This window comes from Chlorocebus sabaeus, chromosome 13, assembly GCF_047675955.1.
Source record: "Chlorocebus sabaeus isolate Y175 chromosome 13, mChlSab1.0.hap1, whole genome shotgun sequence".
NCBI lineage: Eukaryota > Metazoa > Chordata > Mammalia > Primates > Cercopithecidae > Chlorocebus > Chlorocebus sabaeus.
This window is the reverse complement of record NC_132916.1, coordinates 1216611-1244350: the sequence shown is the minus strand read 5'-3', so window position 1 is coordinate 1244350 and position 27740 is coordinate 1216611. Positions and strand designations below refer to the sequence as shown.

The following is a 27740-nucleotide window of genomic DNA, read 5'->3' as shown; positions in this document are numbered from 1 at the left end:
TTCTATTCTTAATTTGCTAAGTGTTTGTATCAGAATGATTGCAGTTTGCTGTATACCACTTTTATGTAAATAAAGTTGTTGAAAAAATAATCGAAACTTGTGGGTTGTGGCTAAACAGTGCAAGATAGAAATTTATACATATTTTATAATACCTATAGATGTATACACACACACACAGGAGGTAGAAAAAGTTGAAAAATAATTATCTACCCTTCCACATCAAGAAGCTAAAAAAGAAATAACAAATTAAACCGGAAAAAAAGAGACAATCATAAAATAAAGAGCAGAAGTTAATATGTTATCAGCAGCGAGCCCAGGTGGGGTCCATGGTCCTCTATTCTTGTCTTCTTGGAAGAAAGAATTCAGCCAAGAGACAGAAGTAGATTTAAGGCAGAAGTGAAAGTTTACAGAAGCAAAAGAATGTACACTTGGCAGGACCAAGCGGGCACTCAAAAGGGTCCCGCAATCTTTGGCTTGGGGCTCTTATAGATTTGCTATTTCCTGTTTTTGTTCTGGTCTCTTCCCCTTGTCTTTTCCCTTGGGTGGGCTGTTGGCTGATCCCCACATGCTCAGTTACTTGCCAGTATCTGGGAGGGGTTGCATGTGTCATTTGGTAGCTGAAGTTATGTGTATGTTGTCTTAGGGAAATTTCCCTTACTGGTCTAGCTCCCGCAGACGAAGGTCATATACTGGTCAGACTTCACCATTTCACCCCTTTCTGCACATGCTTGGACACATGTTAAGTTCTCATTGGGAAGTTGTTGCCCACAAGCTCAAGATGTTCCCTGTTTATTGGGAAATATTTCACTTGCTGGCACCAGCTGTGACCACCTATAATTCCTAAAGAGGCTGCCTGATAATTGCATGACAGTTGCCTGGCTAGACGTTCCCTGGGGCCCTGTCCTGTCCTTCCCTCTCTGCCTGTCCACCCTCTCTAGCAAATGCACTATGAAAGGTATTTAGTGTCTGCACTGGCCTGCTGTCTATTAACTACGTGAGGCGCTGTCTGACCTGAGAGGCCTCCTGGGCTTGTGTGTCCCATGGATGGAGGCTGGCACTGCTTCTTTTCAGACTGACGATGCTTATACGACCCCAGCAAGGAAAATTATTTGGACTCACAGACTTAGTCACTAATTTCCAGATGTTTAAGTTAAAGTTCAATAAAGAAAATAAATGCAGGATTCTAGAGATTGGGCAAACTTATAATTAAATCAAATGTTTTAATGACCTGCTAAGTCATGGTACATCAAAGTCAGTAAACAGAATGTGGTAGCTCAAAATCAAGAAGAGGAAAGACTGGATGAATAAACCCTGTCTTTAGAACAGGGTAAATGTATCTTAAGTAAAATCACAAATGTTGACCAAAAAGCATGACTCTTTAAAAAGGGGAAGTTTTCTGCTTTTTCTGGATGTGTCCGTAAATGTCTCCATCACTCTGTTCATCTTCATTACATTCTGTGCCTCCCCAGTGCCCAGGATTCAGTCTCCCCAGTTATTCTCAAATTATCAAAAAGGGCCCCTTCAAAAGGAACTGATTCTAAATTTTGTGCAAGAGAAGGCAAGATGATTGTGAAAGTTCTTCTGTTGTTGTTTACTTTTTTTTCAACTAGGGTTGGGGGAGATATTCAAAGAGGTCTGGAGATACTGATGAAGGCATTATCTCGTAGAAGCCCCAAATGACTTGAGGGAAACAAATGATTACCTCTAATTCAAAGCAGTTTGTGAAAAGGCCTGAATTCCTGGGCTTAAGAGGGGCAAGCAGTAGAAAGTGTGCTGGAAAAATACTCCGTGGTCAAATAAATCAAAGGATGAATGCCCAGTTACAGAAAACATAATAAATGACAAAGTTGCTGGATGCATGACCAAGCTTCAGATGTGGATTTCCAGGAATGAGACTTGTTATTATGATCCTTGGACCCAACAGACCCAGATAAGAGAAGCCTGAAAAGTGCCTTTCTAAGCTTCTGGGAACCTGGAAGCAGATATCTGACTCAGCTTCCTCGTGACTCTGGCTCTGATTCCTGGTCCCAGTGAAGACCCAGCTTTGCGAGTGCTGGTTGGGCTCAGGAGCAGGAAAGCTGGTGCCAGCAAGGTTCCTGTGCATGGAAGCCCCTGAAGGCTGTGGCGGGTTCATCAGAGTGGGGAGCTGACCCTCACGGAATGCAGAAATGCATTCTCCAGGGGCTTGAGGACCCCACCTCGTTTGGCCATCCACACCAGCGGTGCTGCCCTGCCATCCATGGCAAAGCCAAGGGCAGCTTTGCTGAGCCTCCCTGCCCCAGTCCCTGCCTTGTGTGGTGATCCCACTCCCCAAGAGCCTCGACATTGTTAGATCCAACAGGGAAGTTAGTCTCGTGCTGGAAGGTTGTTCTGGTGTGAGCTCTTCCCACAGATGAAGAGCTGCTTGAGTTCCCTGCTGTGTGCCCTTCCACAGAGAAGGAACGCCCTGGAGTCTCTAGCATGTGCCCTTCCCACAGATGAGGAGCCGCCTGGAGTCCCCGGTGTGAGCTCTTCCCATAGACGAGGAACCCCTGGAGTCCCCGGTGTGAGCTCTTCCCGTTGACGAGGAACCCCCTGGAGTCCCCGGTGTGAGCTCTTCCCATAGATGAGGAACCCCCTGGAGTCCCCAGTGTGAGCTCTTCCCGTGGATGAGGAACCCCTGGAGTCCCCGGTGTGAGCTCTTCCCGTGGACGAGGAACCCCTGGAGTCCTCAGTGTGTGCTCCTGACCAGTTGCCACGCAGCATTCCATGAGGGCTGTTGTGTAGTCAGATGGGGAGCCTCACAACTTAAAAGGACAGGCCCTTACATCATTATGTAAGACAGGCTTTCTACACAAGTGGGGAAAACAGAACTTTTTTTGTATGACAGGGTCTGAAACCACAGCCAGTCTTAGGATAAATGGACACAGACTACGTTGTCAAAGGCTTGACATTTGGATCAGAACCAGTGCTTAGGTCGGGGCAGCGATTGTCCAGTCATGTTTCGTGTAAGCTGGTTCTGAGTGTTATTAAGACATTCCATGAAAACAACTGACCCATGGCCAACATGTGCAGAAGATGCTGGTTCAGTAACCACCATAAAAATGCATGAGTCTGTTTGCTCTGAGATTTCTCAGCATTTTATCATGATAATCTGCACTGAACAATGCTCATTCTATTGGCACCTCTTAAGGGACCGGTGTCCTGGGGCACACAGAACCCCAGTTGCCCACACATTAGGTCTACTCCTCCCCCGACTGCGGGCGAGAGGGCTTCTCTGCAATGGCCTGGTCTTGTCCCTTTGTGGTTGCTGAGTTACTCTCCATCACGTGCACGGAGGCTGTTCTGTGGGAGAGGGGTGTCCACAATGCAGAACCCCTGATGATGAGATTCCTTCTCACTTGCTGTCAGACATGGATCTCACCTCCAACCAGACCATAACCTGGGACAAAGATGTCTCTAGGAACACATTGACCTAACCTAAAATGCAAAGCACACTGCCATTTCGGAGCTCATCTCCTGTTACACAGATGACCAGGGAGAACCTCTCAAAGGTGGGGGCCAACACATGCAGCACCCACCAGCCGATTCAGAAGGGTAGGCACAAAGTCTTTTGGCAAATGCCAAACGTCAATGTTCCTAAGGAGAGTAAAGCTGGGACCAGGCAAACAGCACAGGCTGCATGGTCCACTGGGGCTTGGGGAGCAGAAGCTGTGAGATGGAGTCAAATGGGGCAAAGAGCCAGATGCAAAGGTGAGTGATGCAAGCAGGATGAGCCATCACCCCGGTGTGGAATGCAGCCTGGGGACGAATTTTCACAGGGTCTCTGCTGGCTCATATGGTCTCCTGGGCCTGCATTTCTCACACTGAGCAGCTGAGCAGGTGCACCAGCTGACCATGGAGAGAAGCACTGCAATCGCATTTTAGACAAGGGAGAAAGCGGTAAAGCTCCACCCCACTAACAACTGTTAAGAATCTTCTTCCTTTTAGGAATTTTGAATTCTCCAAATGTGGGCCAGGCTGCTAACCAAACATAAATGGTACTGGACAAGGTTAAATCATGAAGTCAAAACTAGACCACATGACATTCTGCACTTGAGTTCTATGTTTTAAGATGGGCTTTGACTTTTCATGATCCAAGGTGATTTCCAGCCCCAGGTTATGTATTAAACATATGGCATATTGTGGTTTACAAAGCACTTTCCTATGATTATCTATTTAGAGCTTCACAACAACCATGCAAAGAAAGGAAATAAGTATTCCAGAGTCCTATAGGAGACCATTGTGCTAAAGAAGGCTTGGCTCATGCCTCTAATTCCAGCACATGCAAAGAAAGGAAATAAGTATTCCAGAGTCCTATAGGAGACCATTGTGCTAAAGAAGGCTTGGCTCATGCCTCTAATTCCAGCACTTTCAGAGGGCAAAGTGGGAGGATGGCTTGAGATCAGGGGTTCATGACAAGCCTAGGCAACATAGTAAGATCCTGCTTCTATAAAAGAATTTTTTTTTAATTAGCCAAACGTGGTGGTGTGTATCTGTGGTCCCATCTACTCACGGTGGCTGAGATGGGAGGGTCACTTGAGCCTGGGAGGTAGATGCTGCAGTGAGCCCTGATTGCACCAATAGATTCCAGCCTGGGTAACAGAACAAGACCCTGTATTTTCTACAGATAGTTAGAGCATGTTAACAAATGTCAATTAGGACACTTCTACTTTTGGCCACAAAGTAATAGCTTTTATCAAAACATCAGCTTAATTCTCCAACCTTCTGCCATGAACAACTCTAAAAGCCAAAGAGGATGCATACGCAGAAATAATGACAATATAAGGCTAGTTTTTGAGGGCACCCAAGGGCCGTCAAGGTAGGTAGGAACTGAAGGACCAAAAGCCACAAAAGAAGAGAAGTGGACTCAGGTGAGCATCACTTTTTGCTTTTGCTTTTTCCCTCAAGACATTTATCAATTGAAACCTAGAGAAAAGAGGCCAAACAGAAAGTAGTGGCCAGAGGCTTTGGTACTCTGGCTGGTTTGGGAGGATCCAAGTTAAAGTTTAAGGATAAAAAGGAGGTCAGGACTTGAGTGGGAAAAGAGAAATGCAGAGGTTTATGCCCAAAATTCTGGGTCTACTTTTTCCCTGGGGCATTTGTTGGGTTCTAAGCTGTCATAAGAGACTTCTAGAAACCAGCATGGAACAGGAACTGGAAGGATAAAGCAGAAGCTGTTGTGCGGTGCTAGAGAAACAAAAGTTAGAGTTCAAAGTTTGACAAAGAGGAGAGGACTTGCCAAACACCTTGGGGTTTCAGTTGAGTTTCCAAAAGAACTATGCCCCAGAAATAAGGACAATTTGGAAATAGCCCAGTGCTTGCAAAATCTAAAACTGGATAAAACTGGATCAAAATGACTTGCCAATATTCTATCTATTTGCAAGAATAAAATTAAATCTTTCATAGACAAAGATGAAAAATGCCAGGATGTCCACACTAGTCACACTAATGTCAACCATTCTATTAAAAACTACCAGCCTTGCCAAAAAGCAGGACTGAAACAACTGAAAACCAAGAAGAAAAGTCAGATAATACAAATAGACCTACAAGTAACCTTAGCTGGGGACTTTAATAAAAGTTTAATTAGTATATCCAAGAAAATATAGAGAATTTGATTAAAGAACTGCAATTGATAATTATTCTAATTTAAAAATTGAGTAGCTAAAATTTAACATCAGTAGGTGGGTTTAACAGCAGTCAGACATAGCAAAAAAAGTGGAGTACTGGAAGATCAATCATTGGAAAATATTCTGTCTAGCATCAACAGAAAAAAAATATAAAATTTTTAAAAGGCAAAAGGACATTTGCAGCAATATGAAAAATTAAACATTTGTATAAGTTGATTCCAGAAACAGAGGAGGAAGGGAGGGAGGGTGAAATGGGGGAGTGGGAAAAGAGAGAGAAAATATGAATATGAAAGCATTAGAAGCAGAATTAGACAAGAGACACTGGCTGAGATTTCCCCTAAAACAACAACAACAAAAGGCATGAAACCACAGATTAAGGCTCAAAAGATCTCAAGCAGGGCAGGCACGAAGAAAGCCTCACCAAGTCACATCATAAGAAAGCCACTGAAACCCAAAGATGAAGAGAAAATCTTAAAAGCAGGCAGCCAGAAAAAAAGACATATTATCTTCAATGTAACTATAATAAGACTGGCAGCTGATGTTTCTGAAGGAAACCATGGCAGACAGAAGAAAATGGAAAGAATGTCGAAAGAGCTAAATGAATAGTGCTGCAATAAACATACGTGTGCATGTGTCTTTATAGCAGCATAATTTATAATCCTTTGGGTATATACCCAGTAATGGGATGGCTGGGTCATATGGTACATCTAGTTCTAGATCCTTGAGGAATCGCCATACTGTTTTCCATATTCACAATAGCAAAGACTTGGAATCAACCCAAATGTCCATCAGTGACAGACTGGATTAAGAAAATGTGGCACATATACACCATGGAATACTATGCAGCCATAAAAAAGGATGAGTTTGTGTCCTTTGTAGGGACATGGTTGCAGCTGGAAACCATCATTCTTAGCAAACTATCACAAGAACAGAAAACCAAACACCGCATGTTCTCACTCATAGGTGGGAACTGAACAATGAGATCACTTGGACTCGGGAAGGGGGACATCACACACCGGGGCCTATCATGGGGAGGGGGGAGGGGGGAGGGATTGCATTGGGAGTTATACCTGATGTAAATGACGAGTTGATGGGTGCAGCACACCAACATGGCACAAGTATACATATGTAACAAACCTGCATGTTGTGCACATGTACCCTACAACTTAAAGTATAATAATAATAAATAAATCAAAAAAAAAAAAAAAAAAAAAAGAAAGAGCTAAATGAAAACAACTGCCAATCTAGAATTCCACATCCCATAAAAATGTCCTTAAAAAAGGCTTTAGGAAAAATAAAAGCTGATAGAATTTATCACCAACAGATCTACATTATAAATACACAAAGGGATTTCCTAGCATGAAAGAAAATCATCTGAAAAGGAGAAAAAAATTTATAGAGAAATAAAAAGCACTAGAAGGGTTAAACATGTTGGTAATTCTAAATTAATATTCAAAACAAAAATAATATTATTATTCAGAGCTTGAAATATACGTAGAATTAAAATATATGTAAACAATTGCACAAAAGATGCTGGGAGTAGTGGATGAAGTTAATGTGCTAAGATTTTGGATAGTCTTAGGTACGGTAACAGTACTTAAGGATGCATATTGCAATGTCTAGAGTAACTACCTAAAGAATAACTAAAAATATATATAATCATCCAGCGAATACAGGGTAAGTTGAATAATTAAAGACACTTGATTAATTTGAAAGAAAGAGAGAAAGGAGGAATAATTAAAACAAATTGTTTTATACACAATTAGAATGATTGATTAATTTGAAAGAAAGAGAGAAAGGAGGAATAATTAAAACAAATTGTTTTATATGCAATTAGAATGAGTCATCTGATTACAAGGTGAAAATTTTCAGATTAATAAGAAAGAAAAACTTAATATATGCTGTTTACAAAAGATGCAGCCTAAAATCAGAACAAAGAATATTTGAAAATTAAGAGATGGATAAAAGATATCCCATGCAGATACTAGCTAAAAGAAAGCTTGTGCACCTATATCAATATTTGATAAACTTTAAGGCAAACATATCATTAGAGATAAAGATGTTTCATAAATATTAAAAAGGTTCAATTCAGTACAAAGATATACCAATCCTAAATTTTTATACACCCAATAAAATAACTCAAAATACCTGAAGCAAGAATTATCAGAAATAAACAAAGTAAAAAGGAATCCTTAAACCACAGTAGGATATTTTAGGATACCTCTGTCAGTAACCATTTGAACAATTTGCATAACAAACTTGACCTAATTGGCATGTGTAGAAACCTATCCCTAAAAACTTCAGAGCACACATTCCTTTCACATTCACATGGAGTACAGAATGTTCTCTGACCGCAGTGGAATTAAACTCAAAATTGAAAACAGAAAGAAAACTGAAAAATTATCAGATATTTTATAATAAAGTAACAATAGTAGAATCTTATAACGTAAATCAAAATTAGAATAGCTAAGGAAAACACGACATCTCAACACAGGTGGTGGACAGTTAGAACTGCACTTAGAGGAAAATTTCTAACCTTAAATGAATGCATTAAAAAGATGGAAGGCTGCAAAATCAAGGATCTAAGCTTATATCTTAAGAAATTAAACCAATACAAAATTAAACTAAAATAAAATATAAGCAATAAAATCATCATCAATATATGTGCAAGTAATAGAGATGAATTAACACCACCAAAGTATACAAATCATGTATTTCTATATTCTAGGGCACAAAAGTATATGCTTCCACATAGTGGCAACAACCAGTTAGGCCCCATAATGTGATGCTGCAGCAAACCAATTCCAGATGGCTAAAATTTCTTTTAAAATACCTGAAAACTAACAATATCAGTTGTTCATAAGGATGGGAGGCAGCTGAAACTTGCATACTCTACTCCTGGGAATGTAAGTTGATCCTAGGAAAATGTTTTGCAGTATTTACGAAAACTATACTGATCATAACCCATGCCTTAGCAATTTCACTTCTAAATATGCGCCCCAAATAATATAAATACATGTTCATCAACACATATGCAAGCATGTTCATAGAAACTATTCATGACAACCTATGACTGGAAACCACTAAAATATCCAACATCCTTAGACAAATCAGTTTGATGTGTAAATAGAATGTATTGCACAATAATAAAAAAGAAGAAAGACCTGCTTCATGTAACAACACAGAAGACTCTCACAGACATAATGGTGAATAAAATAAGTCACAAGATACTAACTATGGTATTGTTACATTTATGATAAGTAAAAGTAGGCAAAACAAATCTATTACCATAAGAATCAGAATAATGATTTCTCTCATGGGAAGTAGGTAGACTATTACTAAGACAGGCCCGGAAGCAGGCTTCTGGGGAACTGGTAATATTTTGTACCGCTGTATCTATGGTAACTACATTTGCAAAACTTTATCAAGCTACAGAATGTGCACCAAATATTAGTATATTTTACTGTTTAAAAAAGCAAAATGAAACAAACAAGTATCAGATCATTTCACCCTCCCTGTTTAAAACTACTTAACAGCTTCCATTTTAAAAATTTACGGTAAAATTCAGACTGTTCGCGTCAGCTGACGAGGCCCTAGGTCGCCTGGTCCCTGAGTCATTCTCCAAGCTCATCTCACACCACACTCCCTCTTACCTCACCACACCTCAGCCTGAGGTCTGCTCCACCACAAATCCACCTGGATTCCCACTCTTCCTTATTTCTGAAATGTTCGTCTCACAACTTCTCTCACATGCCCAACTCTACTCTTTGGGTCTCAGCTCAAGTGGTATCTCATCACAGAGACCTTCCCTGGCCACCATGTCTAAGTGGCCTGCTGCTGTGCTCCTCACTGGTCAGGGCCCCAGGGCAGCAAGGCCTCTGGCATCTTCATTGTTGGGTGCCCAGCATCTGGTAGTGCCTGCCACATGGAAGGAACACGTGAATATTTGTTGAAGGCATGAACCATTCCGATTCACTCTCATATGTCCTTTAGTCCAATTTCCAATGACCTCTCTTTGTCTGCAACAGAGACTCTCGTCTCTCTTCTCCCTCTAGGATGAAGGCTCTGTTGGTGCAGGAATCGTGCTTGTTTTCTCAATTTCTGTGTCTCGGTAGGGACAGCAATGCACACATTCTGCTGAATAAATATTTTGAATGAAAGAATGAATGCGTCAGTAAATAATTTGGCAGCTATGGTAAGGAAGTAAAAATTAAATGTTTTAACCAAGACTATATTAATCTGAGTTTTTTCCCTAAACTTGAGACTTATAGCTGCCTCTCTGTGCTACAATAAATGCTAAGAACATGCAAAGATCCAAGCCACAGGGCCTGCCCTGTGGCAGTGTGAGGTTCAGAGGCAGGCAGAAGTGGGGAGGCCTGACTGCAGCTTGGCTGCCTCACCAAACACCGTGGGAACATGGCGTGGAGTGGAAGGTTTCTTGAGAAAGCCTTGAGTCCTCAGAGTATCCCATCATGAACAAAACGAGCCAAGATGCTTCACACAGGAAATTTCCACGGTGGTGGGGACAAACCCAGTACTTGGAACAAACCCCAAGTCCCTAACGTTTAGTTTCCGAATATAGTTTATAAGATAAAATCCAGGAGGACAAACTCGCCCAATTTATACAGAAAGGCTTTGTGAAGTGAAAGATGTAAGTAAAGCTAAGAGAATAGGTAAATTACCACCAGGTGTATTTTATGCCTTTGCTGATAATTAATAATTAGCTGACTTCAATGTGAACCTGATCTTCTTCAAACACTGAAAAACAACTTGAGTTATACTCCATGAAAAGATTCTGAGTAGTATTTAATTAAAAAATTTTAAAATCAGCCTTTAGAAAGTTTTGATGTTTATTTTATTACATCCCTGAAGCACAGCTCTTGGGATAGAAAAAGCATAGGGAGTAGCTGTGGGTTTTAAACATTTTATTTCATCCTGGGCCTTTTTATTTTATTGTTTTGAGAGAGGGTCTCACTCTGTTACCCAGGCAACAATGCAGTGGCACATTCAAGGCTGTTGAAGAAAATATGGCACATACAATTTCCTATAAGTAGTTTGCTAGGAGAAAATAATATGTCAGCCGTTTAGAAAATACAAAATAATTTAACATTGAACAAATGACTGATGCTACCATCAGCTGTATAATTAGTAAGGTCCTGCATAGAATGCACATAAGACAGTGATAACACGAAATCACAGAGTAATATCACAGACACGTTAAACCTTCAAGGATTGTTGAAATATCACCAAGAATGTGCACTGAACTAACCTTAGTTTCTAAGGTTTATGCAATCATTTGAATTTTACTAGCCCTATCAATAGTTAAGAAACAAATTCAAAAATGGATTCCACCACTTCACAAGCAAACTTGTAATTTATAAATCCTGGAAATACAAGAAACGAACCAGTTGTAAAATCAGAGGATAACTTGGGATGGAACGAGGTCACTGGCCCATAGGGATTGTTTCCTCCAATGGAGCTTCACAACTCGTAAATGTGAAGAGGATTTCACTTCCAGCAACATGGTTTTGCTTTAAAATTCCAAGTAGGGATACCAGTGAGGTCCCCAAGGTTCGTCTTCACAGGGCTTTGCTCTCACACCCGGTCAGTGTCTGTCCCTGTGCAGGGAGGAGGAGGTGGGAGACGAATCAGTGAGCCAAGAGTCTTTTGTGCTCAGGTTATGGGATTTGAAGACTGTTTTTTCTTTTTCTTTCTTTCTCCTTCTCTCTTTTCTTTTCTTTATTTTTATTTTTATTTTTATTTATTTTGAGGCAGGATCTCACACTGTCGCCAAGACTGAAGTGCACAGGCGCAACCTTGGCTCACCGCAACCTCTGCCTCCCCAGCTCAAGCGATTCTCCTGCCTCAGATTCCTGAGTAAGTGGGACCACCAGGCCCAGCTAATTTTCATATTTTAGTAGAGACAGGGTTTCACTATGTTAGCCAGGCTGGTCTCAAACTCTTGGCCTCAGGTGATCTGCCCACCTAGGCCTCCCAAAGTGCCAGGACTACAGGCATGAGCCACCACACCCAGTTGAGATAGTGTTTCCTTCTTGGGAAAACAAGGATCTTTCCCAAGTCTCCCACCTGCTGTGTAATTCCACCCAGTGTGTGTCTAGTCATCTCTTGCATTTCGTGTGCATAACATTTTGCTTTAGTCAACAGAGTCATGTGTCTGGAAGCTGCTGGAGTCCTTCTCACAAGATCTCCACCAGTGGGATGGGTGTGGCGAGCCAGAACCCACCTACTGTTTGTCACTTCACCATTCAACAACTAGTGAAAGTTCCATTCCAAACACAATACCAGGCAGGAAAAGGCACTTGAGGGAGAGAAAGGAAGGGGCTGGGAAGAGGACGTCCCTCTGACGGCCTCCGAAGGTGACTGCAGGCTGCTTTTTAAGGCCTGTTCCACATCCCTGCTTCTCTGGGGGAAGCAGATTTTGTGAACTTTCTCAGCAGAAGTCAATCCAGCGTCTACGCATGACCTGTGGTGGCTCCTGGAGGCTGAACATGGCAGCATCTCCTCCTTCTGAACCCCCCACTCCATCAGGGCCCCTTTGACCTTTCACCATCCTCCAAACCCTCCCTCATTGTCTACCTGGACCCATTGACCAGTTATGAGTTCTCAGTGATTTTTCTACTTAACTTTTCTTTATATGTGCCCACTGGGGACTCTCATAAATGCCTCCCCTCCTGCCATGGGTACCCGTCTGCTCTCAGATCTCTCTGTAAGCTTCGTTCACTCACAGCTGCTTCTTAGTAACAATGAGAAACGGCTTGTCCCACCTTTGTGTCTGGACGTACTCTCTGGTCACCTGGACTTTGGCAGCATATGAAGCCTGCTGGGCATTTAGTGCCCCCATCACCCCGGTGGCCTGCGGAGCATCTGCTGTGGGCTTCCCAGGGGTGTTCAGGACACACAGGGTGTGGAGACACGGCGGCAGTTCATCCTCCTGACCACCAGGTGGCTGTCACTTATATTTCCCCAGGAACAAAGAAGCGAGCTGGCATTAGAGAAAGCTTTTCTTTTCTCAAGATGATATTGCCAAGGCCTGAGCTAAACTCAATTCTCCAGGACATGCTTGACCGGAGAATGTCTCCCTTAGTGTTTCTCTAACTAGAACAGGCAGATCAGTCACATCATCAATTCACAGGAATTCATCCTCCTCCAAGAGAAGCTGAAATATTAGTTGTGTTTGCAGTTCCTTCCCTGGATAAGAAAATACATTCAGGTCAAAGATGATAGCATTTCTGAGTCTCAATTGTTTCTCATCCACACAGTAGTCAGGTGTGTAGTAAAAATCTTCCTGTGCCCCCAAAATGTCTGACTTTTGTCCTCAGCTCCTGGGTGCTCCAGCGCCTCCTTCTGGGCACTTTGGGCTTGCTGGATGGTGACGGTATGATTGAGTGGGGGCTCCAGGCCAGGCAGCAGCAGAGGCCCTGCAGGTTGACACACACGGAGGCCAAGGAAGTAGCTCATCCCGGGTCAAGGGTGATGGAAGTACTGCCTCAGGGCTTCTCTTGGATGCTGCCTGTGTGCTCCAGCCCTGGCTAATTTTATCTGTACCCTTGCCCTGTGATAAAGTGTCACAATGTGTACAGCAGCTCTCAGGGAATTCCACAGTAAATCATTGAAGGTGAGGGTTGTTTTGGAAGCCTGGAACCTGCGTTTGGGGTAGACATGAGCATCCTGTTGGCAACATGTCCCCCAACTTCGTTGTTTAAACTCCTTGCACCAGGGTCATGTTTTGGAAAGATCAAATCTAATCATTTTTCTGCTCAAAACCCTCCAGTGGCTTCCATTGTCAAAGTCCTTCCATCATCCAGGTCCTTCCAGCATCCTACCATGGCCTCATTACAAGCCTGTGCCATGCCCCACCTGACAGTTCACGTCTGAGCTCATCTCCGGCTGCCCCATTCCCTGACTCGGGCCCAGGGTCCTCCTGCCAATCCCTGGCCATGCTGAGTGTGTGCCTCCCACAGGGTCTTCATACCCATTCCTCTGCATGGATGCCCTTCCCCTCATCATCCAAACTGCCTGCCCCTTATATCCTCATATGTCCCCTAAATGTCATCCTGTCCTTGATGCCATGCCCAATAATTCTACATAGACGCCCCCAGTGGGTGCTCCATACCCTTTCCTGTTTGCTTTTCTCCAAACGCTCCTGACTCCACACTCTACACTGTTGTGCCTGGTGTCCTCCCTTCACTCGGCGGAGGCAGCTCCGTGAGCTTTGTTCACCACTCACCCAGCAGCTGGAATGGGGCCCACAGCAAGCGCTCAGGAGCTATGTTCTGAAGGCCTGAGTGCGTGAACGGCGGGTGCCCCCACTCTACAACACATTGCAGATGGAGACAAATAAAACATGAAGAAAGGGCACTGCCTTTAATGAACCTAAAGCCAACCCGACCAAACACACATGTGTGTGCAATAACTGGGAGACAACCGCCACGTGCGATCAGGCCCGCATGTGATGGAACCCACGCGTTTGGAGATGAGGAGGCTGTGCCCTGGTACGGAGTGGTCTCAAAGTGCTTAGTAAACTCAGAGAGTGGTCTACTGAAACAGGAAAACAGAAAGTGGATTCATGACTTGAAACATGAAGGCTGAGGTTGAAAGAGTCACCATGGGAGGCCGGGCGCGGTGGCTCAAGCCTGTAATCCCAGCACTTTGGGAGGCCGAGACGGGCGGATCAGGAGGTCAGGAGATCGAGACCATTTTGACTAACACGGTGAAACCCCGTCTCTACTAAAAAATACAAAAAACTAGCCGGGCGAGTTGGCGGGTGCCTGTAGTCCCAGCTACTTGGGAGGCTGAGGCAGGAGAATGGTGTGAACCCGGGAGGCAGAGCTTGCAGTGAGCTGAGATCCGGCCACTGCACTCCAGCCTGGGCGACAGAGTGATCAAAAAAAAAAGAAAGAGTCACCATGGGAAATGTGACTGGGGGCTGACAGGCAGGGGAAAAGCATCACCAGAATGCAGGGACTGGCCAATGATGAGGGCAAAAGAGCCTGTCACTCAAACAGGCTGCAGCAAACAGAAGCAAAGGCAGCATCTGCTGCTCTAGGACCTTTGAGATGGGAATAAACCAGAGTGTTTTGAGTCTAATTATTCAGAAAAATCAGAGTGATGCAGAATGGCAGAATTTTAAAACAATAGTTTTCTACATCAAAGGAAGGGCACATTGGCTCTCTTTGGAGTAAAGTTTTTAAAAAGTTGCTGAGGTAAACTCAGTGAAAATCCAGACAATGCTTACTCCCTGCAAATATGCAAAATAGCCAGTCTCATCACTCACTTCATTAGGGCAAGAAAGGAAAAGAATTCCTCACTAGCAATTGAGATTTTCTGGCAAAATGCGAGGAGGAGAAAACTTTGACTCAGAATCCCCTCTGTTCAGCTAGGTGGGCCTGAAAATGTCCAGCTTGGCTCACTCAGAGCAGAGTCTCCGTGGACTTCCTAGGCTGTCCTTCCACTCAGAAGACAGAGAACGCCTTTCAGCGTCCCAAGGCGCCTTGGGTCTGTCCCCAGGGGGATGTGCACAGCTGTAGTTAGAGGAAGGGGCATTTCCTCCATTCTGCGGAGAAACCAGCTTACAGGAGGTTTTGATGCAGTGATTAGCATCCAGGAGATTATGAGAAACACGCATTTCTATGCTCTTCTCATGACCTCTGATGACCACATTACGCTGAGGCAGGAGGGGTTCACCCGGTCATTTTTCATCAGAAGAAAAGGAACATTTCTCCAGGAGTTCAGAGCTTCTCTGACAGGTAGAAGGGAATGTGAACTCCATCCCGAGTGCAAGCACAATGACGACCTTCTAGAATGAAAAGGGGCATTGTTGCTGCAGAGCAGCTGGAGGGGAGAGCAACACGAGAGACGCAAAGAGCCAATGTCTGTCCAGCCATGAGCCAAGGGCAGACTCCGCAGGAGGCTGGGGTCACACAGAGCACTCCAAAGTGACTCCAGGAAAGACAGAATGATGCAGACCTGGGTCAAAAAGGCCGTGGGGTGACGCCATTGAACAACAGGACTTGGGTCAGAACGTTTACTAATGTTGAATCCCACTGAATACCCATCAATCAAAAATAGCTATTGAAGGTCTACATGATGAAAACCATAGGCAGAGGGGTGTGGGAGCGCCTTCGGGGGGGGGGGGGTGCTGAGTCCATCCTGAATCAGGTCAAAGCAGAAGAAGGAGTGGGTGGGGGGGCTGCCACTGACTCACTCACATCCCCATGCAACCCACATCCTGGGTCCTTTCCCTCCTGACAGGCGCGACGCCTTCCTGGGCAGCATGGGGTGTCCCTCCTGCTGGAGGCGCTTCCTCCCACACCTGCTCCCCCATCGGTGAGACCCACCAGAGACCAGGAGCTACTGGCCTTCTCCTCCCCACTCTAGAAGCGATGCCACGGGAGGATCACCGGCTGTAGGTCCCTCCCATCGCGCGGGACGCTCCCCCGGAGGACCAGATTCATGCGTGGCCATCCCCACGGGCCCTGTCGTCTACACGAGACTGAGATCCAGCAGCCTCTTGTTCTCCATCCTCTCCCCTCCCCGGGTTCTCCTCCCCTGTCCCGTCCCGTGTGAACTGCTGGGCTCACAGCTCCTCTCTGCTCCACTCCCTCCGCATCTCCAGCTGGAGGAGAAAACCCCACGGCCGGGGATGCCTCTGCGGTTCCACCCGGGACTCGCGCCCGCGCTGCGAGGCTGCGAGTTCCCTCAAAACTCGCAGGGCCTTTCTCCTCTGCTCGCGCCAGCGGCCTTCCTTAGATTCTCCACAGCACGTGGCTCTGCATGTCTCCATCTCCCACGCAGCTGCATTCTCTGAAAGCTGACGCCTGACCTTGGCATCTCCTCAGCACTGCTCAGGCGCGGGCAGCGGCTGTGCCCTGCGAATATCCTCCAGGCGAGCCGGCTTGAGTCCAGCTCAGCAACTGGAAGTCCGAGGACCTCCTGATCTGTCTGGGAGGCGTCTGGGAGCGTGGGGAGGCAGCGGGGACCTGGCCAGGCGCCTGGGAGTCTGTGGAAGGCGTCTGGGAGCGCGTGGGGAGGCGCCTGCGAGTCTGTGGAAGGCGTCTGGGAGCGCGTGGGGAGGCGTCTGGGAGTGTGTGGGGAGGTGTCTGGAAGTGTTTGTCCATCAGAGCTATAAAATTGATATCTGAGCTATTAAAAGAAACAACTAGAAACTTCATTTGTCCCTTTACTGTGCCGATTGAGTTCTGCGAGAGCCACTGGAAGCTCCCGGTGAAACAGCCACAGTCCACCAGCCTGTGCTTCCTGCAGGTCGTGCTCTGCTCCAGGATCTGGGTGGGCCCCAGCAGCGAGGAACACTGGACACTGTCCCTTTACTGGATTCCTCTGGTGTCACTGTGCAGCACAGTACCTGCTGAGGCCTCACCATGCCCTAGCACAGGGCTGAGCACAGGACACAGAGGTGCGAGTGGCCACACCTTCCACACCCACTCAGCACCTGCCTGCTCCCTGCCTGCTACGTGCTGGGCCTCCTCACGAGGGCAGGGGCCTGAGGCAGGTCTTGGGTCCCAAGGGCCTGGGAGCAGTCTAGGCTTTGCAGGACTGAGCAGGTGGGGAGGGGGGAACAGGTCATCACCCCTGCAGCACTCTCTGGGAGAGCAAGTACCTGCGCTGGGAGAGAAGGGAGCCAAGCAGGTGGATCTGATAACTATTGGAAGGCGGAGTCAGGTCCCTGGGATTTAGAGTGTGATGGGTCTGGGCGGAGAGACAGGCAGGACCCAGAAAGATGAAGTGAGAATCTCCCTCTGTCCCTAAACCTGTGCACTCTGGGGACATCTAAAAAGTCTCCGACTTAGAGCCAAGGACTGTGGGCCCCCTGTCGTAGAAACTGAAAGGAATATTCATCTACCTTTAAGCAAAGGCTTGTGTTTTTAAGTGAAATCATCTCAGATCCAGGAGAGAGGGCTGGAGGAGTGCGGAGGACTCGGGTGAACTCCTGGGTCTCCGGTGTCTTTCCCAGTAACGCCCGCTGTGTCTGCAGGGCAGGAGTTTCTGCTGCTTCTCCTGATCCCAACCTCTTGCCGCCTGGCGAGTTATTTCTGTTCTGATTCCCACCTGCGCCCTCCGCCTCAGGGCCTGTGTGGAGAAACAGGGGTGTCAAAAATGAATGAGACAGGACAAGGAGCAGCCTGTCTTGTTTTGCTTCTTTGGGACAAGTGAAGAGAAACAACCACCAAAAAAAAAAAAAAAAAAAAAAAAAAAACATTTCCAGGCGAATGCCCTGGATTATTTTAGCAAACTCCACAGCTTTTGATAAACTTGGGCCGAGCATAAGGAAGCAAAGAGCGGTACATCTTTTTCACTTCGTCTCTCCTTTCACAGCAGGCTTGCAGTGGGAGGGGAGGACAGGAGGCCCCAGAGGGGTCCCGGAGAAAGCAGAAGAAAGCGGAGTCGACATTTTCTGAAATGCCAAAGGTCCGGTCTCCACTTTAAACCTCTGCAGTTACAAAACAGAGGGCTGAGTCATCATTCCCATCAAGTCAGGGGAGGGGGGAGCCATTCAGAAGGCAGTTTTAATTTTTATTTTATCTTTTACTAAATATTGAGGATGGAAACCCCCAGCCTTTCCAACATGCGTTTTCTCCAGTGGAGAGCTGGCAGACCAGGCCGTCTCTCTTGCCCTGCTTTTCATCTTCTCTGAGGTCTTTCGATCTTTCCCCTGAGTGGGCTCAAAAGGGATGATTCAATCTCCAAGAAGCCCAGCAATTACTTTCAGAAGGGTTAGGGAAACATTTTCAGCCCTTTCAGAAAGTTTAGAGTGGTTTTAGTTATGGAATCTGAACACAGTTCTAAATTTGCTGTGTATTCTAAATGATCTGTTCTTAAACAGATGTATTTTCCAAAGTGAATGCCACAATTTTCTGTGAACATATTCATGGATGTTTCAGAGAACAAAATTAATTCGTGGTCTAAAGTGTTTGGGAAACCATGGGTTAAACAAAATAAAACAGCTTTCTTAGCTGTGCTGTGGCAGTGGGGTGCTGGCGGGGGCTTCTACTCCTTTGATAGCGGAATCTGCACCACAAAGCTCTAAAAGGGAGGCACATTTCCCAAAGGCAGCAGAGCCTGCAGTGAGGTGCCTGCTGTGCGGGGAGGGGCAGGTGGCTGGCGTCAGGGTGAGGGTGAGCCCTTGCCTTCACAGGAGATGTCCACGTGGTGGTTCTGGACGAGCCTCTTCCTTTCTCTCAGCCGCTCCTCTTCCCCTGAAGGAAGTCTTCGTCCCACTTCTCGGGGCTGCCATGAGCTCAGAGGAGGATGCCTGGCTTGTGAGGTGCTCTCGGCAGCCACGGTTGTCCTCGCTGGTGTATGGAGCTTGCACCACACCGTGAGTGGGGCAGACACAGGCTTCCCACAACAAAACTCCTAGGCAGAAAGCAGAGAGTAGGAAGCAGCATCATTGGCCCCGAGAAATGATGGATCTTGCCCTCAGCAGCCCCGCTCCTGCAGCCAGAGGGGAGCATCCCTCCTCCTTGTTCTCCAGCCCCAGGCTCCTCTCTCCTGAGGCTCCTGTTCTCTGCAGCCGCATCACAGGGTGCTGGGCAGCTTTGGCTGTGTCCTGTCCACAGGCCTGAGGACCCAGGGACACTTTTACACTTCACGGCCACAAGCAGTCCAGGCTCTACTTGACGACAGAAGCCCCTGACAGCCGCGTGGGCTCCTGGTTGGTTTGCTTCCGCCGCCCCATGCCAAGGAGCCCACTGGACGGCTGCCGTGTCTTTGCCTCCCTTGCACAGGCATTTGTGAAAAGACCACACTTTCCATCTCATCTCTGCAACAAGACTGAGTTCTTTTTTTTTTTTTTTCTTTCCAACTGAGAAGTCTTGCTTTGTCATTGAAAGACTTTAAAATTTTATTTCTGATTGTCTGGAATCTAGAAGTGGTGAATTCTTCCAGCACGTCAAGACCTCACATTACTTGGACTCTTTCTATTTTCTGTCACTTCTATTTGGAAACCAGCAAATTCTATCCTGGCCTCCTTTCTTTCTTATCCCGCTTTGCTAAAGCACAAACTAAACCCAGCACACATGGGAGCAGGCGTTTCAACTTTGTCGGGCACCACAGTCATCTGAAGGGTTATTAGAACACAGATTTCTGCAACCCACAATTTCTGACCTGGGGGTCTGGGGTGGGCCCAAAACTTTGCATTTTTAATTTTCCAGGTAACACCGACGCTGCTGGTCTGGGGACTATAGTTGAGGTGCCCTGGCCTTTGAGCTGTGGGTTTAGGTGGTAGAGTCCTATTTCCAAGCAATTTCAGATGACAGTTTTACCAGATATTTGCCAGTGTGTGGTATGGGTCCAAATCTGTTTTCCAGATGAGTGATTTCCCTTTGAGTTGTGTTTCAAGGCCAAGGCCCCTCATGTCTCCTGGTTCCACCATCTTCAAGGGCCCCAAAGCCACTGGGCTCATCTGATCTAAGCTGCAGAAGGGTACAGGGCATGGGGCTGTGTCTTGGGGGCTTTAGAAGTTGGCCCTAAGAGTAGTACATATCACATCCACCATATATCACAGCCCAAACTCCATCATGCGGCCACACCAGGTTGCAAGGGAATCTTTGGTTCAGACACAGAGCCTGTTACCTGAAGAAAGAGGTGAGAGCTTGGTGAGCACCTGCCTATCTGCTACAGGGCAAGGGAAGGCCAGGCAGCCTTTGAACAGGCCCCACAGTGTAGTAGCAGCTTGCAGCTAGGCTGGGGATATGCTTTGACACAGGACCAGATGGTCTGGTAGAGAATCAGATGTGTAGTGTGAAAGGAAGGAGGGAGTCAGAAAGGAATCCAGCATGTTAGGCTGAACAACAGGAAAAATGCGAGCTCTGCACAAGTGGCTTCTGTAGCCGTTTTGTCCCTCCTATATCTCCAACCCCAAGTGCCAGAAACCTAGTAGGCCTCATTATATGTCCTGAATGAGGATGAGGGAAGTTCAAATGGAAAGCTGTAGCTTCCACAAGGATGAAGAAGAAAAACAGGAACATCACAACCTGGAAGAAACTTTACCGACACTTTCAAACGACTCTCCACTTGTCAGGGCAGATCCCAGTTCATTCTCTGGCACAGGGCTGTCCTCATGTATAAGAGTAATTACAAAGAACCTTGTAAGCTGAAAGTCATTCAAAGAAACGTCAATTAATCTTTTCTTGTTAGAATCGTGAACCCCATGATTAGCTGGAACAGTTTTTCCTGGTGGGAAGGAAGTTGACTGGAGTTTCTTTAACCATGGCATCATACATAGGTGACCCCATTCAAGTGCCTACTATGACAAAATGGATGATATGAATCAGAGTTATCTTGTCCTGCCCATATACACTATAGTTGAGAGACCGGGGATGGGAGCACTCAGAGCACACACTGCCTGCCCAGGGATTCTATCTGCTGAATGACTTCCTGCCGAATGACTCGCTGTCACCTAAGATCAGTTTTACCCGGTAGCTGCCGAAGTGAACTGCCATGGCTCTAAGGCCAGTATTACCTACAACTGTCACTCACCAGTCAGGGCTTGCCAGTTCCCAGAGCCTCACTAGTGCCAGTAATTTGTTTTTCAAGATAATATATTTATCTTTCAAATAAAATCCTCAAACTTCTCTTTGTGCATTGGATATATCAAAGACCACCCCAGTCTGTACGTATGCCCTAAATTGCAATTCTGATTTTCCAAATAAAACATTTTATTTAGAGGTTTCTCTCTAAATTTTCATTTGACTTTGATATATTGGGTGTCAGAAGTGGGATCCAAAGCAGATTCACTTGAGACATCAACAACTGCTGGAACTACAACACGCAGCCCCCACACTTAGGGTTCTTTGGCCCTCTGCTTTCCCAGGTCGCCTTTCTCCTGCGTGAGTCTTTCTTGGATGGAGCTCCCATTTTTATTTTGATTATTTGGTTTTCTTTGGTATTTAAGATGTGTCTTTTCTCCTCCTGATTATAAGCCTCCTGTTTATGAGGGATTTCTTCCCTGTTAAAGGTGGCTTGCCATCCTTCCTGATGAGTATGTACTTTATCTTTAGGTTCATTTGCCTACTTGGATTTTATTTCAGTTTTTTGTGCATTTGATATTAAACCAAATCACCTATATAAATTTACTTACAATATGGACTGTCAAAGTTTAAATACTTGCTGACATAGTACCTCCTTGGTCCTGAGACTACAGCATGTTCAAACATTATGAGGATCACTCAAACAATTTATTTTTCTTAGAACTAAATTAAAAGATTGTGGCTTTATATAAAATATACAATGTAAATAGAACACATTTCTCAACTGGTGTCTTTGGGTTCCAAAATGCTTTCAGAACCCAAAGATTGACTCACTCCAAGTAAGCTCAGAGTCTTTTCTCTTTGGCGCCTTCTCCTGACTTCCTACACTTTCTCTTTTTTATCCTCCTGTAATCTAAACTTTCTTTTTCTCAAAACTCCTCAGTTATTCTGGTATATTGACTATTTAAGTGAAGACACTTGAAAAATGGCAGACACACACACACACACACACACACACACACATATTTTTAGCATCGCAGTGTTTCTCAAAAGAGAAAATTCCCATGTAAAAGTAACCTTCCCTACACTAGAAAGACAATACTTTCATTTTCAAGGATGAGGAATTGAGACCAAAAACATACTGTAAAACTTTATTAGAACAACTCTTATCTTTTAAACCTCCGCACATAATTCAGACACATTTTCACAGTTAACTATGCTGTGTCCAATCCAGTATACTGGTAACTGACTCAAACAGCTTTACCAAAAATTTTGTTCACAGCTGATATGGTTTGGCTGTGTCCCCACCCAAATCTCATCTTGACTTGTAGCTCCTATAATCTCCACATGTTGTAGGTGGGACCTGGTGGGAGATAATTAAATCATGGGGGTGGTTTTCCCCGTACTGTTCTTGTGGTAGTATAAGTCCTACGAGAGCTGACGGTTTTATAAGGGGGTTCCCCTTTTGCTTGACCTTCATTCTTTCATGCCTACCACCATGTAAGACATGCCTTTCACCTTTCACCAAGAGTGTGAGGCCTCCCCAGTCACCTGAAACTGTGAGTTAATTAAACCTGTTTTTCTTTATAAATTACCCAGTCTCAGGTATGCCTTTATCAGCAGTGTGAAAACGGACTAATACAGTAAACTGGTACCAGATAGTGGGGCACTGCTGTAAAGATACTTGAAAATGTGGAAGTGACTTTGGAACTGGGTAACAGGCAGAGGTTGGAACAGTTTGGAGGGCTCAGAAGAAGACAGGAAAATGTGGGAAAGTTTGGAACTTCCTAGAGACTTGGAGGGTTCAGAAGATAGGAAGATGAGGGAAAATTTGGAACTTCCTAGAGACCTGTAGAATCGCTTTGAGTAAAATGCTGATAATGACATGGACAATAAAATCCAGGCTGAGGTAGTCTCCATCTCAGATGGAGATGAGGAACTTGTTGAGAACTGGAGTAAAGGTGACTCTTACTATGTTTTTTGTTTGTTTGTTTGTTTGTTTTTACTTTAAGTTCTGGGATACATGTACAGAGCATGCAGGTTTTTTACATAGGTATACATGTGCCATGGTGGTTTGCTGCAACTATCAACCCATCATCTAGGTTTTAAACCCCGCATGCATTAGCAGGGGTCTCCCTCCCCTTGCCTCCTACCCCAAAACAGATCCCAGTTTGTGATGTTCTCCTCCCTGTGTCCATGTGTTCTCATTGTCCAACTCCCACTTATGAGTGAGAACATATGGTGTTTGATTTTCTGTTCCTGTGCTAGTTTGCTGAGAATGATGGTTTCCAACTTCATCCACGTCCCTGCAAATGACCATAACTCATTCTTTTTTATGGCTGCAGAGTATTCCATGGTGTATATGTGCCACATTTTCTTTATCCAGTCTATCATTGGTGGACATTTGGGTTAGTTCCATGTCTTTGCTATTGTGAATAGTGCTGCAATAAACATACATGTGCATGTGTCTTTATAGTAGAATGATTTATAATCCTTAAGGTATATACCCAGTAATGGGATTGCTGAGTCAAATGGTATTTCTGGTTTCAGATGCCGGAGGAATTGCCACACTGTCTTCCACAATAGTTGAACTAATCTACACTCCCACCAACAGTGTAAAAGTGTTCCTATTTCTCCACATCCTCTCCAGTATCTGTTGTTCCCTGACTTTTTAAAGATCGCCATTCTAACTGGCATGAGATGGTATCTCATTGTGGTTTTGATTTGCATTTCTCTAATGACCAGTGATGATGAGCTTTTATTTATATGTTTCTTGGCCACATAAACGTCTTCTTTTGAGAAGTGTCTGTTCATATCCTTTGCCACTTTTTGATGGGGTTCTTTTTCTCTTGTAAATATGCTGAAGTTCCTTGTAGACTGTGGATATTAGCCCTTTGTCAGACGGATAGATTGCAAAAATTTTCTCCCATCCTGTGAGTTGCCTATTCACTATGATGATAGTTTCTTTTGCTGTGCAGAAGCTCTTCACTTCAATTGGATCCCATTTGTCAATTTTGGGTTTTGTTGCCATTGCTTTTGGTATTTTAGTCATGAAGTATTTGCCCATGCCTATGTCCTGAATGGTATTGCCTAGGTTTTCTTCTACAGTTTTTTATGGTTTTAGGTTTTACATTTAAGTCCTTAATCCATCTTGAGTTAATTTTGTGTAAGGTGTAAGGAAGGGGTTCAGTTTCTGTTTTCTGCATATGGCTAGCCAGTTTTCCCAGCTTTTATTAAATAGGAAATCCTTTCCCCATTGCTTGTTTTTGTCAGGTTTTTTAAAGATCAGAGGGTTGTAGATGTGTGATTTTATTTCTGAGGTCTTTGTTGTTCCATTGGTCTGTATATCTGTTTTGGTAACAGTACCATGCTGTTTTGGTTACTGTAGCCTTGTAGTATAGTTTGAAGTCAGGTAGCGTGATGCCTCCAGCTTTGTTCTTTTTTCTTACAATTGTCTTGGTTCCATACAAAATTTAAAATACTTTTTTTTTCTGACTATTGCCATGTTTTAGCAGAGAGACTGGTGGCATTTTGCCCCTGCCCTAGAGATGTGTGGAACTTTGAAGTTGAGAGACATGATTTAGGTTATCTGCTGGAAGAAATTTCTAAGCAGCAAAGCATTCAAGATGTGATGTGGGTGCTGTTAAAGGCATTCAGCTTTACAAGGGAAATGGAGCATAAAAGTTCAAAAAAATTGCATACTGATGATGCAATAGGAGAAAACCCACATTTTCTTAGGAGAAGTTCAAGCCAGTTGCAGAAATTTGCATAAGTGACAAGGAGCGAAATGTTAGTTGCCAAGACAATGGGAAAAATATCTCCAGGACATATCAGAGGTCTCCATGGCAGCCCCTTCTATCATAAGCCCAGAGGTCTAGGAATAAAAAAAAATGGTTTCATGGGCTGGGCCCAGGGCACCCCTGCTGTGTGCAGCTTATGGACTTGGTGCCCTGTGTCCCAGTTGCTCTAGCCATGGCTAAAAGGGGCCAAGGTATAGCTTATGCCATGACTTCAGAGGGTGCAAGCCCCAAGCCTTGGCAGTTTCCATGTGGTGTTGACCCTGAGGGTGCACAGAAGTCAATAATTGAGGTTTGGGAACCTCCACCTCAATTTCAGAGGATGTATGGAAACACCTGGATGTCTAGGCAGAAGTTTGCTGCCGGGGCAGGGGCCCTCTTGGAGAACCTCTGCTAGGGCAGTGCAGAAGGGAAATGTGGGGTTGAAGCCCTCACACAGAGTCCCCACTGGGGCATTGCCTAGTGGAGCTGTGAGAAGAGGGACCATCCTCCAGACCCCACAGACACTCAATGCCAGCCCATGAAAGCAGCTGGGAGGAAGGCTGTACCCTGCAAAGCCACAGGGGTGGAGCTGCTCAAGGCTCTACCTCCTGTATGAGTGTGACCTGGATATGGGACATGGAGTCAAAGGAGATTATTTTGGAGCTTTAAGATTTGACTGCCCCACTGGATTTCAGACTTGCATGGGGCCTGTAGCCCGTTTGTTTTGCCAAATGGAATTTCTTCCATTTGGAATGGATGTGTTTATCCAATGCCTGTACCCCTATTGTATCTTGGAAGTAACTTGCTTTTGATTTTACAGGCTCATAGGCAGAAGGGACTTGCCTTGTCTCAGATGAGCCTTTGGACTGTGGTCTTTTGAGTTAATACTGAAATGAGTTAAGACTTTGAGGGACTGTTGGGAAGGCATGATTAGTTTTGAAATGTGAGGACATGAGATTTGGGAGGGACCAGGGGCAGAATGACATGGTTTGGCTGTGTCTATCTCATGTTGTCAGAAATATAATTTGAATCCAACTGTCTTCTCATACACCAGTGAATTTATATTACTATGTTTTACTCATAATTAATTTTTAGGTAAAAGCTGTAAGGTTCTTGCTTTTTGGTCATCTGTATGTTTTTATGTTTTTTAAATGTCTGTATGTTATATGTATTCATTTTTTAAACCAGAATATATAAAAGAGCTCTATTGGGTTAAAGAGAAAATAACCATTTAATTAATTCATCACAAATATAGTAATTAACCCAAATACCTCTTAGTTCTTATGACTTAAGTAAATCTTGGTAAATAAGCTAATTTTAAATTTGTTCATAAAGCAAAAATAGAGCTGTTTTCAGAATTGTCAACATACATGTTTGCCTGAATTTATTGGTCAGACAGGATTATACTTTTCTCTACTAGATGTTTTAAGGTCATAAAACTATAAATCCAGATTAAAAGCAAACTAATCTTTGTTGATGTAACTTATTGACAAATAAGACTAGTTTAATATTACTGGTTTACTGAAAACAACTGTATCTTCTGAGTTATCAGCTAAGTATCCATATATTTAACTTTAAGAGTCTTACTTAGATGAACACCTGATATTCACATGCTGTTAGAAAAAAAGATTAGGAGAAGGTAACGTGAAATTATTATTAGCTCTGTCTAATGTCTCAGGTTTCATAAATAAAGTATGTATAATTGTTAAAAATAAATTAGATAAATGTAAATGAGATATTTATAAACTTTTCATGTAATTTGAAATCTTACCATTATATTGAATTAAATCATAGATATTGATAAAATATATGAGTCGTTTCTAAATAAGCTAAATACAGAAACATCAATTGTTAAACACAGATTAATATTTCTTTATTTTTGCCTTCTTAAATTTTATAAGACAAAAGACTTGTGGATCAATTAATATCATGTCCTGTTCCACATTAAAATTGTTCCATAAAAATCATTTTTAGAGATTATAAAATACATATTCATGAGATAAAAATACATTACAATTCAAAATTTATTCCTGGGTATTTACTAAAAATTAAAGTTACTAAACATTAAGATTTCTAATTAACATATGTAGCTCCATATACAAAGAAAATGTGTACGCAAAAGTAATGTGTATGAGTAAGAATTTTGTGTGGTCTCAAAAATAGGGGGAAGAAAAAGTAAAATTCTGTCCTAAGGTACAATGAGTGATTGTTCCAATATTTTAAAAAGGGAAAATATAGAACAAAAACTGGCAGGTCAAAGCAAATCATGGAGAGTTTATGAAGGATGGATCTTATAAAGGGAGTTTTGTATGTGATTGAATTGGTTAGGATGGGAAGGAAATTGTTTGCTTTTCTAATAATTAAGTATTGGTGTCAGGGGTACACTGATTAAGGACCAAAGTCTGGTACTCTGTGTTTGAAATGGCAAGGTTTTCTCAGAATGTTGATCTGCTGTGGGTTTAAAAAAAAGTTGCAAGAGGTTTTTATCTTAATTCTGAAATCTGGTTTTTTTTTTTACATTTTCAACCATTTTCTGAAGTAGAGCTTTTTCTTATTTTACAGTTTCTACCTATTTTCAAGTTAGAAGTGTTATCTTCTTCATGTAGGAAAAAAATTCATTTCTCAAGGTAGAGTTTTCCTTTTGAAGCTTTTCAGACCCATATCTCAGTGGCTGGACTTTATATGCAACCCATTCCATGTGATTTACCTTCTGTTCTTTCTTCTTTCCTTAAAAAGGTACATATTGTTGCTTAACTAGAGTTACTCAACTATAGCTAACTATAATTATATAGAAATTTTGAATT

At 43.9% G+C, this 27740-nt stretch overlaps 1 long non-coding RNA gene across 1 annotated transcript; it reads right to left on the bottom strand.

The window, feature by feature from the left end:
- Positions 1-8042: 8042 nt before the first annotated feature.
- On the bottom strand, positions 8043-26088 carry LOC140713132 (uncharacterized). Its single transcript, XR_012094978.1, has 3 exons — positions 18815-26088; positions 17530-17756; positions 8043-9785 (listed from the first exon to the last, which is right to left on the bottom strand). It is a non-coding gene; the product is annotated as an uncharacterized lncRNA (long non-coding RNA).
- Between the last annotated feature and the right edge of the window lie 1652 nt (positions 26089-27740).